Here is a 12,977-nt window from a genome sequence, read left to right as displayed (position 1 = left end):
CGGAAGAATCATAAAGAGGAAATACTGCTTAACTGTTGGGAAACATTAAGAAGTCTTTAAGAGATCAAGTGCATATTCTTAGAACAACCACTAGAAGTATATCACATTGAAATCCGAAGCATAATATCTAATCAAATTGGGAAACACAACCTTAATCTCTCTCTCATATTAATTACATTCTAAGTCAAAGTATTCAATTACATTATTCAACAATCAATTCAAACTATCCGGAATAGGATTAAAGCCTTTAAAGATTGGTATCGCATACGATTAGTACTCTTTTCTCTCCATATTCCCTGTGGGATTCGACCCCAACCTTGTTGGGTTACTATATTTGACAACGTCCGCTTTACGCCATTAATAGGTGTAATTTGAGCGTATCAAATTTTGGCGCCGTTGCCGGGGAATACGGTTCAGAAATTACTAATTGTTGTGTACTATTCTTTAAAACTTTTTCTATTCCATCACACCTCGTTTGCTGTTTTAGTGAACCAGGTGAACATGGCTGGAAGACCCCATCGCAATCAAGGGAACCAAGGGGGGATCCAAGTGAACCATCCTGCACCAGAAGAAGAGGAGGATGAGAATGTATTTGCAGAATTCATCGACGAAGCTGATTATGCTTCTGCTGTAGTTCCCCCGAGAACAGGAAATGCTAATTTCAAAATTGATAGTTCTATCTATCAGCTATTGAAACTTGAAGGCTATTTCCGAAATTCTTCGGAAGACTGTCCCCTTCGACACCTGAAGAATTTCGTGCATGTATGTTTCCAACAATCTCAAGGTGCTGTTCCTGCTGATGCACTGCGACTGCGGGTTTTCAAATATTCATTAGCTGGCCAAGCTAGGGAATGGTATGAAAATCTCCCGAGCAATACTATTCATACCTGGAATGAGCTGGCCAATATCTTTCTAAAAAAATGGTTCCCACCTAGCAAAAAGGCTGAGCTTCGGGATAAGATTTTTGGGTTTAAACAACTTCCAGGGGAACAACTATATGCTGCATGGGAGAGGTTCAAATATTATCTAGCTCAATCTCCGAATCATGGATTTCCAGATGCAATTCTCACAGAGAAGTTCTACAAGGGGCTAGATACAATGAATCAAATAGCTGTCAACACTGCAGCTGGGGGATGCTTTATGGACAAAACCTTTGTCAACATCACCCGGTTGCTCGACAAGCTTACTACCCATAATCAAGCCTGGCATTCGACTGATAGCGAATTCCTATCATATGGTAGTCCCTCTGTGGCTGCGGTGGCCAAAGAAAATCATGAGCGAGATCATGCGTTCGCTCAACTGCAAACCACCGTGGATTTATTATCCAAAAGGCTTATGGAGAAAGAGGCCAAATGTGTAAACGTTATCGATGAGATGCCACTTCATGCTCCCGGAATGTATCAAGTTTCTGACGAAACTTATCTTGAGGGGCAGCCACAATATGAGGATGCGAATTATGTCAATAACTTGCAAGGGGGTTATCAACGGCAAAACTACCAAGGTTCCGGTAATCACCCATGGCAAAGGCCTCAACAAAATTACCAAGGACAGAATTATGGAAGAACTGATCAGGGTAATCCCAATCAAGGGAATTACAATAACAATAATTATGGCAACAAGAGCTCTAACCCCTACATTCCACCTAGGGGGCAAGCATCCAATTCCCAGCCATGGAAAGATAATTCAGCTACTAACTCTGCTGGTAACACGTCTAATGATTCTGCAGAACTGAAGAGTATGATGCAGAAAATGCTGATGAATCAAGACAGAACAGAGAGCACAATCAAGGGAATGTCCCAGGTCCAACTATCGCATTCAGCTTCCATTCAGAAGCTTGAAGCGCAATTCAGAGACCTTTCCCGAGAAGTGCATACTCCTCAACGGGGACAATTACCGAGTGATACAGTTCCTAATCCAAAAGGTAGTGGAGTGAACTCTGTGGAGAATGTACTTGCCATTAGCACCAGAAGTGGAAAAATACTTCAGGGTGACAATAAAAAGCCAATTGATCAGGAACCAATTGTTGAAAAAGAAGCGCAGCCTAGTGTATTGGATGATATTGTCGAGGAAGAAGCAGGGGAGGAAGTCCCCATTGTAGTTGAAGAAGAGCTGAATCTTAATAAACCAAAGGAACCGGTGGAAAACCAGGAAAAGGGGAAGGCAAAACTTTCCGGTGCTCTTCGCCCTTTGAGCCAATTGTTTAAATCTTCACCGCCTTTTCCTCAAAGGTTGGTGAGAAAAACAGAAGATGAGAAGTGCTTGAGATTTTATGATCAACTCAAGCAGTTGACGATGAACATTCCTTTCATGGATGCTGTTAAAGAAATGCCTGGCTTTGCTAAGTATTTGAAGGATCTTTTAACAAAGAAGAAAAAGACATTGAAACACGACACTGTGGGTATCACTCACCGCGTTAGTGCCATTCTTTCCAAAACCACTGTGCAAAAGAGGGAAGATCCTGGAGCATTCACAATTCCATGCACCATAGGGCAGCAAAATTTTGCCAGGGCTTTGTGTGATAACGGGGCTAGCATAAATCTTATGCCCCTGGAAATTTTTAAGAGATCGGGGCTAGCTATGCCAAGGCCGACTACCATGAGGTTGCAGATGGCTGACAGATCGATAAAAAGGCCAGTTGGAGTAGTTGATGATGTGCTGGTTCAAATCGGGGAATTTCTACTGCCGGCAGATTTCGTGATTCTTGATTGTGCTATTGATCAAGAAATTCCTATTATTCTGGGAAGACCTTTCCTTGCCACAGGGAGGGCTCTTATGGACTCCGAAAAGCATGAAATAAAGTTCCGGGTGAACGATGAGGAGGTGACTTTTCACGCTAGCAAAGGCATGAAGTTACCTAGTCCTTATCAAAGCATTTCAGTCATAAACTCTGTTGACAAGGTGGATGAAGCAGTGGAATTTAAAATGGAGGAAGAATGCTTGAGCGAAGCATTGTTGGCCATCTTGGTAAATTTTGATGCCGACCAAATGGAGGGATATAATGAGACAGTGAATTCACTCACAGGTCTGGGGTCTTACTCTTATGAGCCCAAGAAATTGTCTCTTGATCTAGAGAAACGAACAACTCCTCCAGCAAAACCATCAATTATTGAGCCACCGAAACTGGAACTCAAGAAACTGCCATCACATCTTAAATATGTATTTCTTGGAGAAAATGCTACTCTTCCAGTTATTGTGTCATCGCTTCTGAATGAGGGCCAAATTCAAAGACTCATCATAGTCTTGAGAAAGCATTTAAGAGCTCTGGGTTGGACTATTGCAGACATCCGGGGGATTCCCGCCGGAATTTGTGAGCACCGAATACAGTTGGAGGAGGAAAGTTCGCCGAGTGTTGAACATCAGAGAAGATTAAATCCACCGATGCAAGAGGTGGTGAAGAAGGAGATCATTAAGTGGTTAGATGCTGGGGTGGTTTACCCGATTGCCAACAACCCTTGGGTAAGCCCTGTTCAGTGTGTGCCAAAGAAAGGGGGCATCACTGTTGTCCCTAACTCGAAAAATGAGTTGATTCCAACAAGGACTGTCACCGGTTGGAGAGTGTGTATGGACTACCGGAAGCTGAATACCGCATCTTGCAAGGATCACTTCCCTATGCCTTTTATTGATCAAATGCTTGATCGGCTAGCCGGAAGATCTTATTACTGTTTCTTGGATGGGTACTCAGGATACAACCAGATCAACATTGCGTTGGAAGACCAAGAAAAGACTACTTTCACTTGTCCCTATGGGACATTCGCTTTCAGCCGGATGCCATTTGGTCTTTGCAATGCACCAGCTACCTTCCAAAGATGCATGATGTCCATATTCTCTGATATGGTTGAAAACTTTCTTGAAGTTTTCATGGATGATTTCTCGGTGGTGGTAGATTCATTCGATGAATGTTTGGGTCATCTTGATCGGGTGCTGCAACGGTGTGAGGAAACCAACCTCGTGCTCAACTGGGAGAAGTGTCATTTTATGGTCAAGGAGGGCATTGTCCTTGGCCATAAGATTTCAGAAAAAGGGATTGAGGTTGATCAAGCTAAAATCGATGTGATTTCACAACTCCCTCCGCCCGTTTCAGTAAAAGGAGTTCGGAGTTTCTTGGGGCACGCCGGATTCTATAGAAGGTTTATCAAAGACTTCTCAAAAATTGCAAATCCCATGTGCAAACTCTTAGAAAAAGAATCCAAATTCAATTTTGATGAAAAGTGCATCAAGGCGTTTGACGAGTTGAAGCTGAAATTAACCTCCGCACCGATTGTGGTGTCCCCAGATTGGTCACTTCCCTTTGAATTAATGTGTGACGCCAGTGGTCTTGCAATTGGTGCTGTGCTTGGTCAGCGGCTAAACAAAATCCTGCACCCAAATTATTATGCCAGCAAAACATTGAATGGAGCCCAGCTGAACTATACAGTAACGGAGCAAGAATTACTTGCTATTGTTTATGCTTTTGAAAAGTTCCGGGCTTATTTGTTGGGTGCCAAGGTAGTGGTTCACACTGACCATGCTGCATTGCGCTATTTGATGACGAAAAAGGATGCTAAGCCTCGGTTGATAAGATGGGTGTTGTTGCTACAAGAATTTGACTTTGAAGTCAGAGACCGGAAAGGGTCAGAAAATCAAGTAGCTGACCATCTTTCCAGACTGGAAGCACCAGGGAGACCGAGTGATGTGCTAGATATTGATGACACTTTCCCGGATGAAAGAGTTTTGGTCATTTCCAATGATGTGGCACCATGGTATGCCGATATTGCCAATTATTTGGTAACTGGCATCGTTCCTGAAGAGTTGAAGACATATCAAAAGAAGAAGTTCTTGCGAGACTGCCGACAGTATTTATGGGATGAGCCTTACTTATTCAGAACGTGTGCTGACAATATGATCCGGAGATGTGTGGCGGAATCTGAGGTGATGGACATCTTGAAAGCGTGCCATGATTCTCCAGTTGGTGGACATCACAGTGGAAATCGAACAGCAGCCAAGGTGCTAGAGTGTGGCTACTACTGGCCAGCCATTTATCGTGATGCAAATATGTTGGCACGCTCTTGTGATAAATGCCAACGCCAGGGCACAATAGGTCGGAGGCATGAAACTCCGATGAACTTTGTTCTTGAGGTGGAGCTATTTGATGTATGGGGAATTGATTTTATGGGGCCCTTCGTGAGCTCCTACGGCCTGAAATACATTCTTGTCGCAGTGGATTATGTCTCCAAATGGGTGGAGGCGGTGGCCTTGCCTAACAATGATGGTAGGAGAGTCAATGCGTTTCTCAAAAAGAACATCTTTACTAGATTTGGCACTCCTAGAGCTATTATTAGCGATGGTGGATCTCATTTCTGCAATAAACCATTTGCTGATCTTCTTGAAAAATATGGCGTGCATCACAGGGTTGCCACTCCATATCATCCTCAGACGAGTGGTCAGGTTGAGGTCTCAAACAGAGAAATAAAAAGCATCTTGGCAAAGACGGTCAATGTGAATCGCACTGACTGGTCTAAAAAGTTGGATGATGCTTTATGGGCATATCGCACGGCATTCAAAACGCCTATAGGGACTTCACCGTATAAGTTGGTATTTGGGAAGGCATGTCATTTGCCTATTGAGCTTGAGCATAAAGCCCTTTGGGCATTGAAAAAGCTGAATATGGATTGGCATGAAGCAACTAAGCTGCGGTTGTTTCAAATCAACGAGATGGATGAATTTAGGTACAATGCCTATGAAAGTGCAACACTGTACAAGGAAAAGATGAAATACTATCATGACTCGAAGATCCTAAAAAGGGATTTTCAGCCAAAAGACTTGGTCTTGTTGTACAATTCACGCCTGAAGTTCTTTCCAGGCAAGTTAAAGTCTCGTTGGTCTGGTCCTTTTGAAATTGTGAGTGTGTCCCCAAATGGAAGCGTCATTGAGGTGAAATCCGAGGATGGCACTCGGACTTTTAAGGTGAATGCACAAAGAGTGAAGCATTACCATTGGTGTATTGATGATGGTAAGGTCGTGGATAGGTATCGTTTGAAATATGGCTCCTGAACTCGAAAATGAGGTACCACGTCGAGCCGTGACGTTAAACCAAGCGCTGTGTGGGAGGCAACCCACATTTACCGCTTTGTAAGTAGTTTAAAGTTTATATTTTCATTGTATTCTTTTGTGTTGTTGATGTGCTAATGTGGTGGGATTTTGAGAACTGAAGGGACCAAATAACTACCAAGTGATCCAAGGCGAGACGCTCCACGTTACGGCCCGTAACTCTTGTTACGGTCCGTATCTTGAAGCGTAACAGGCAAAAAGAAAAAAATAAAAAAATCACTGAAGGGTGAGGAAGAGTGTTACGGTACGAGTTACGGTCCGTCGTACGTGTTACGGACCGTAACACTGTGTCGTAACTTTGATGCAAAATATGGGCTTCACTGGAAATTTTCAACATGTTACGCCAGGTGATACGGACCGTAACACGAGTTACGGTCCGTCGATTGGACTGCCAGGTCATTAATGAATAAACGAAACGGGGTCGTTTGATGAACCGTAACACAAGATACGGACCGTATCCTATGATACGGTCCGTAACAGGTAACGTAATTGTCGGAAATGTTTAAATACATTACCGACGGTTCCCATTCCAAATTATAACGATTCTTCACACGTTTTTCAACTCCCTCTCCCTCATAAATCCTCTCTTCTCTTCTTCACATCCTCCTCTCTTCATCCTCCTCCCATTCTCCCCCATATTTTTCTAAAATCTCATTACTATTTTCTTATCCACAATCACTGTTTTAAGTTGAGTTTCATCCTTACAATCGCCAACGATCAGGTATTACATGTCTTTACTCTTTTCTTTTAGCTATCAATGCGAGTTCTATGATGCTCATGAGTAATTTCGTAAAATATGTGTTGAAATTCGTGTTTTGGGCTGTGTTGATTGAGTTTGCATTTAAATTGATAAGTTATGGGGGATTTGACATTGGTTGGGGGTTGGGATTGGTATTGGTGCTGTTTAAATGATTCGTGGGTACAAGCAACTGCTTCCCACTGAATTGGAGGGCAAATCCGGTTGAAGGTTTCATTCGTGAAATTACTAAATCGGTTTGCCCACCAACTGTTCGATACAAGTCCCCAATGAAAACTTTAATAAAATCGGGTGAAGTCTGAGTAACCCGAGGCATGTGAGGGGATATAATATTGTTTCACAACATACCCATGGATCATTAAGTCGAAAATCTTGGCCTCGTGCTTAAAACGATAAAATTTGGCCAAGCCATTTGTTTGCTACTCTGTTGCCCGTCATTATGTGTTACGGACCGTAACGTACGTTACGGACCGTAACATCACACCGTAACACCTCTCAAATTTCCAGTAACTTTTCTGGAAATTTTGATCACGTTACGGTGCGACGTTACGAACCGTATACTATGATACGGACCGTCGACTGTGTTACGGCCCCTTTGCTTAATTGAACCATTTCAGTTACGGATGAAGATACGGCCCGTAACACCATCGACGGTCCGTCGACTGTGTTACGGTACCTGACCTAATTAAAGTCTTTGGCTTAAATTCATAAGGTGTAAAATTTTTACAACTTCTCGTACATCATATCTAACTTTTCCTTCCACAGGTATGGGTAAACCACGACAATCAAAGAAGGCTTCACCTAAGGTCGCGCAAAAGGAAAAGGTCGTGCTGCAAGCAAGGTAACCTCACGGCTGCGCGACGACGATCTGATCAAGGACGCCAGGCCTAAAAAGAGGCCGGTCGCACCCAGCAAGCCACCCCCACCAGTTGCACCCAGCCAACCAGACCCACAATCAGAAAGTTCCTCCTCGACTGAGGAGTTAAGAGAGTCGAGCTCGTCGAGTTCGTCGAGCCAAAGTGAACCCCAGCGGGCTATCACACCAACACACCGACCTCAACCACCCATTAGACAGTCTACTGCGGAGGAGCGCGAAAAAGAGCGCGAACAGGAAAGAAGGAAACTTGACATTCGGCTGCAAACTATGACTGAGAAGATCCTCCGGTTTAATGTGGAGGGATCTGAAGATTTGTATAACAAGGGGTGTGAGCGGGTAAAAGGTGAGGGAATGGACCCAAGGCGGAGTATTTTCGAGGAACGGAATGTCATTTTCGATGGAATCGAAGGATATCCCGGCATTAGTGATACTATCCGATTCCACAAGTTGGAGTTTTTGAAAAACCCCGTTGGGTCCTACATATCGGTTTTTGTTAGGGAATTCTACGCTTCATATGGGGCAGCTGTATTCAAAGTAGTGAAGAAAGGGCAGCGAGCAACTCAAGTACCGGCAATGAATGAGGTTGTATTCCGGACAAAGAAGATAGATGTCTCTCCATCGGCTATAAATAAAACACTATTCGGGGAAGATTATATAGAGCCTACAACAGCGGAAGAAGGGGAGTTTGCCTACAAAATTGAACAGAAGGATACAATCCCCGTCCGAAAATGGGTAGCTTCTGTTATTGCACGGATAACAGATCCTGAATGGGCCATAGTGCCAAAGTTGACAGCCACCACGCGGATTTGGAAAAACACCCTAACACCAGAGGCAAAGTTTTGGTGGCAAATTGTTCTGTTCCGAATCCGTCCTACCCAATCAGATAATTATTTGACTCCAGACAGGGCTGTTCTTGTGGCTTCCATAATGTCGCGATATAAGATCAACTTCGGGCGACTGATAGCCGAAGACCTCCGAGAGAGAGCCACCCAGCCGGCCACTTCCCTCATTCATCCATGCCTGCTTACGCTACTATGCTTGCGTGCAGAACCAGAACCCCTACCCCATATCGATCACAGTGTGATTGCCAGCCATATTTATGACATCACAAAAGGGAAAGATGAGGTGTTCAGCCAGGGTTCGTTGCCCTCTGCATCGGTTTCTGAGGTGCCGGAGGGGCCTACGGGATCAGATGTTATACCCTTGGCTACCATGGGTGAAGAGGGAGCTGCTGCGGATCAGCACACAGATTCTGAGGCTCTACCGGCTGATCATGCTACACAGCCTATGCCACCTCCAGCCGCACCTACTTCGGGTGGTCCTACCTCTTCCACTGGAGCAAGCCCAGCACCACCGCAGGCAACACCAGGAGTCCCACCCGAGCTTGCGAGAAAAATGATGTTCAACCGGGACAATTTTGGGGCGGTGGTCTTACAAGCGGATCGCACAGATAGGCAGGTCAAGCAGATCATGACTGAGCTAAAATTATACACAAAAAGGGCTATTGATGCAGCGCTGCGACCGATAAAAGAACAGATAAAAGAACAGATGGCTGCGGACCACCTACAATCATTACAAATCCACTCCCGGATAGATGGTATTGAGCGCAGGATGACTGAGCTGACTAGGACACACCCTACTATGGAATTGGGCGCTATTCGGAGTGAGTTGCGGTCTGTCAAGGATGATGTGCAGAAATTGAAGGCCCAGGAAGTGGCTGTGGCGACAGACCAGCTTCCTAAAGTACACACGGAGTTGGTACAGACCCTATACCAGCCGATTCAGAGCTTACTAGGGGATGATGACAACGATGACACGGTTGAGGAACAGCACGACGAGGAGTTGGAGGAGGATATCCCCTCTTTGGACAAAGGGAAGCGAAGCAGAGCCTCGCCAGATCTCGAGCCCACTCTCCAAAGTCTTGATCCATATGCTGAGTTACGCCCACAGAATGAGGAAGAGGAGCGGCGTACTTTGAAAAGAATCCGCCAGGAGTCCCGGTTAAGTTCCGACACCGCAGGAGCTACTTCTAGCTCAACTTAGCCTACAGAGCCGGCTCACCGTATTTCTCCCCCATCCACTGCTCCACCCCATGATGCTGCGACAGATCCGAGTGCCTAGTGCGCTCCAGGGAGGCCCTCCAAATTTTTTTACTGCGTTATATTGATGCTTTGAGGGCAATGCATGCTTTTAAGTTGGGGGTGTGGTATTTGCTGATTGGTTGTTGGGATTGCTGTTTTAGTATACTGGATATTGTTTTTATTGTTTTGTTTTGGTAAATATCTTATCAAAATTGTGATAGTAAGCATGTGTTTAAGACAATTGTTATTGTTTTGTTTTGTTGGTATTGTTTTTATTAACAAGTATGTGTTAGGACGTTCTTCGGCTGTTCTTTGCTATGTGTTTCTATTCCCGAAGAATGCTGTGTGTATGTTGAACCTAGCATGTTTAGAATGTTTAATATAGAAGTAAAGTAATGCTGACTTAAGTGGTGGTGGTCCGTGTTTCTAGCATAGATAAAAATCGTTTTTACAAGTTCAATGATATCCCTCCGAAAAATAATTTGTGATGTACATCAAAACTGAGTTGTTGATATTGACATGTATGGTTCTTTTAATGACATTGCAAAGAAAGGGTGTTTATGTATGTGAAATCTTCAAACGGAAATGAAGTCGGAGTATTTAAACAATCCTTATGCCATTGTGTTGTGAGTTTTTAGCTTTTATTTGCATATGATGCCTGCAATCTAGAACTTGCCCGGTTGGTCGTGCGTGAATTCTAAGGAGAATTAGATTGTGAAGTGATCTTAGGCTTTCTTTGTATTAACCCCAAAGTATCTTAAATGAGCCTGGCCCGCACAGAAAATGATCCCTAGTCTCCCATTTTTGAGCCTATAGACTTTTTCTTCGAATAAACCCATTTGGCACCAAGTCCCTCCTTGACACGGAAGATTGACAAATGAGGCTAAAATCCTAAGTTGGGGGTGACAAGTCAAAAATGCGGAAAATGAGGCTAAAAGCCTAAGTTGGGGGTGATAAGTCAAAGATGAGGAAAATGAGGTCAAAGGCCTGTTGGGGGTAATCACGAATATAAAGGGACATAATTCAGCGTAAATAAATTTGTTCAAACTTCTAAATAAATCCACGCTAAAAAGGGAGGGTCGGAAATGATAGGAAGAATGGTGAATGAAGTAAAAAAAAAGTGTCGAGGAGAGTGAGTCACCGATACCCAAATATTCATCCTACCCGTCCCTAAGCCAATGTTACAAGCCCAAAAAGTCCTAATGTGATCACGATCAAATTGTTCAAAGTTGAATGCATGGAAAATAAAGGCAAGCCTATGGTATGTGCACGCATGGTATGCAAATTTCTTTGTGAGTATGAGTGTTCTTCTGTCTCTTTAGTCTTCTGTCCCATTTATGTCGTAAATGTGTGTTGGGACATTCTTTGGTCTATGTGAGGGCATAAGGATTGTAGGTTTCAAAGTAACTGGCTTTCCGGAAGTTGAAATTCATGTGCATAGAGGCCCCCGTACTATGATTATGTCATTAATTGAGGTTGCATAGTGAATTGACATTTTTCCGAAATGTGCATCTTGTGTCACAAATAGGAGATGGATAAGAGCCTAAATATTTTTCTTGAATTGAAGAGTCCGTGCTAGGAACACATGCCAAAACCACCGTAGTCATTCTTATTTTGCTAAGATGTCGTGTGTTAGTAGTGAGTATTGTTGTAGTTGCTTGAGGACAAGCAAAAGCTTAAGTTGGGGGTGTTGATGTGCCGTGAATTTTGGCACATTTTATGCCTTTGTAACTAGAAATATTGCTTGATTTTAAGTGTTTTTATATTGTTTCTTATGTTATTTTTGTGTTTTATAGGGTTGATTAACTAAGGATCGGAAATGAGAAGTAATGCTGGAAAAACGGACAAATTTGAGCTAAGCGACGGTCCGTAACTCATGTTACGGATCGTAACGGTGTCCGTAACTCATGTTACGGTTCGTACCTTTGAACCGTAACAAGGCCTGAATTTCCAGAAAGTTTCATTGAAACCATCAGTGTTACGGTGAAGTGTTACGGTCCGTAACTCATGTTACGGTCCGTAACATGTCACCGTAACATGAGCTAAATTTCCAGAGAGTTTCAATAAAATCTTCAGTGTTACGGTTTAGTGTTACGGTCCGTAACTCATGTTACGGTCCGTAACATGTCACCGTAACATGAGCTAAATTTCCAGAGAGTTTCAATAAAATCTTCAGTGTTACGGTTTAGTGTTACGGTCCGTAACCCTTCACCGTAACATCATCCAAAATTCCAGAGAGTTGCCAAGTAATTGTCACCACTTACGCTTCAGAAGGACGGACCGTAACACAGGGTACGGTCCGTCGCATGGTGGCCGTAACGTCGAAGTGGTCAAATGACGAAATGAAGGACGGACCGTAACCTGAGTTACGGTCCGTAACAATGCGGCGTAAGGGCATTTTTGTCCAGAAACTTGGCGCGATTTTTGGCTCTATAAATACATAATGTAGGGTTTTAATTCATTATTCAGATTTTATTTTAGAGGCATAAACCCTAGATTTTTAATCTTGAAGTGATTGGAGCATTTAAGGCAACAACTTCACTCTCATTCCATCTTGTATTAGTATTGTAAGTGTATTATGTTAATCTTTAAGCTTTTTCTGTCAAGAAACATTATGAGTAGCTAATTTCAATTCTAAGGTTGTGAATCCCATGATGGGTATTATGTGAATGGGTTTCTATTATTGATATATGCATAATGGTTGTTGTTATTTATTCTATCTTTGTGTTGTAACGTTGGGTAATGATTGCAAGCATTAGCCGAAGCCATTATATTGACTTTTCTTGGGAAAGAGAGTCAATATTGGTAAGATTGAATAACAATGACTCGAGGCGTTAACCCTCGTTTAATAGACTAACTTAGGAATAAGAATAAGTCTAAATTGGCATTATTGGTCGCTCTTCGATTGTAACTCTTTTATATTCGGAAGAATCATAAAGAGGAAATACTGCTTAACTGTTGGGAAACATTAAGAAGTCTTTAAGAGATCAAGTGCATATTCTTAGAACAACCACTAGAAGTATATCACATTGAAATCCGAAGCATAATATCTAATCAAATTGGGAAACACAACCTTAGTCTCTCTCTCATATTAATTACATTCTAAGTCAAAGTATTCAATTACATTATTCAACAATCAATTCAAACTATCCGGAATAGGATTAAAGCCTTTAAA

The 12,977-nt window shown here is 42.9% G+C and overlaps 1 non-coding gene across 1 annotated transcript; it reads right to left on the bottom strand.

Moving 5' to 3' along the window:
- Positions 1–945: 945 nt before the first annotated feature.
- On the bottom strand, positions 946–1,052 carry LOC132634424 (small nucleolar RNA R71). Its single transcript, XR_009580150.1, has one exon. It is a non-coding gene; the product is annotated as a small nucleolar RNA R71 (small nucleolar RNA).
- Between the last annotated feature and the right edge of the window lie 11,925 nt (positions 1,053–12,977).

Source organism: Lycium barbarum, chromosome 3, assembly GCF_019175385.1.
Source record: "Lycium barbarum isolate Lr01 chromosome 3, ASM1917538v2, whole genome shotgun sequence".
NCBI classification, from domain to species: Eukaryota; Viridiplantae; Streptophyta; class Magnoliopsida; order Solanales; family Solanaceae; genus Lycium; species Lycium barbarum.
This window is presented reverse-complemented; position numbering and strand designations above follow the sequence as displayed.